Source organism: Triticum aestivum, unplaced genomic scaffold (assembly GCF_018294505.1).
Source record: "Triticum aestivum cultivar Chinese Spring unplaced genomic scaffold, IWGSC CS RefSeq v2.1 scaffold159451, whole genome shotgun sequence".
In the NCBI taxonomy this organism is placed as follows: domain Eukaryota; kingdom Viridiplantae; phylum Streptophyta; class Magnoliopsida; order Poales; family Poaceae; genus Triticum; species Triticum aestivum.
This window is the reverse complement of record NW_025301435.1, coordinates 1-885: the sequence shown is the minus strand read 5'-3', so window position 1 is coordinate 885 and position 885 is coordinate 1. Positions and strand designations below refer to the sequence as shown.

Below are 885 nucleotides of genomic sequence, written 5' to 3'. Positions count from 1 at the left end.
CCAGCGTCGGCGTTGTGGCGCGGCAAGCGTGCACTGGTGCGGTTGAGAGGGAGGGGTGGAAACCGCGTTAAACTCGTCTCCGTAGTTGAGAGGGAGCGGCCAAAGCAATGTGCAATCGTCTTTGTAGTGGAGCTGGGAGGGGCAAGGATAAGGGACGAAGACTGGGGTAACATGTCGGATGCGATCATACCAGCACTAAAGCACCGGATCCCATCAGAACTCCGAAGTTAAGCGTGCTTGGGCGAGAGTAGTACTAGGATGGGTGACCTCCTGGGAAGTCCTCGTGTTGCATTCCCTTTTTAATTTTTTTCGCGCCGCTTGCAAAACAAAACGCACGTGTAAGTAATATATTTACCGTGTTTTATTATTTTGCACGAGTGCGGTAAGTCATAGCTGGGTGCTCACGATTCACGGGCCCAGCGTCGGCGTTGTGGCGCGGCAAGTGTGCACTGGTGCGGTTGAGAGGGAGGGGTGGAAACCGCGTTAAACTCGTCTCCGTAGTTGAGAGGTAGCGGCCAAAGCAATGTGCAATCGTCTTTGTAGTGGAGCTGGGAGGGGCAAGGATAAGGGACGAAGACCGGGGTAACATGTCGGATGCGATCATACCAGCACTAAAGCACCGGATCCCATCAGAACTCCGAAGTTAAGCGTGCTTGGGCGAGAGTAGTACTAGGATGGGTGACCTCCTGGGAAGTCCTCGTGTTGCATTCCCTTTTTAATTTTTTTCGCGCCGCTTGCAAAACAAAACGCACGTGTAAGTAATATATTTACCGTGTTTTATTATTTTGCACGAGTGCGGTAAGTCATAGCTGGGTGCTCACGATTCACGGGCCCAGCGTCGGCGTTGTGGCGCGGCAAGCGTGCACTGGTGCGGTTGAGAGGGAG

The 885-nt window shown here is 53.3% G+C and overlaps 2 non-coding genes across 2 annotated transcripts; both read left to right on the top strand.

Annotated features, from left to right (window-relative positions):
- The first annotated feature begins 176 nt into the window (after positions 1-176).
- Positions 177-295, top strand: LOC123179352 (5S ribosomal RNA). Its single transcript, XR_006490302.1, has one exon. It is a non-coding gene; the product is annotated as a 5S ribosomal RNA (ribosomal RNA).
- A 297-nt stretch (positions 296-592) lies between these two features.
- Positions 593-711, top strand: LOC123179351 (5S ribosomal RNA). Its single transcript, XR_006490301.1, has one exon. It is a non-coding gene; the product is annotated as a 5S ribosomal RNA (ribosomal RNA).
- Positions 712-885: the final 174 nt, after the last annotated feature.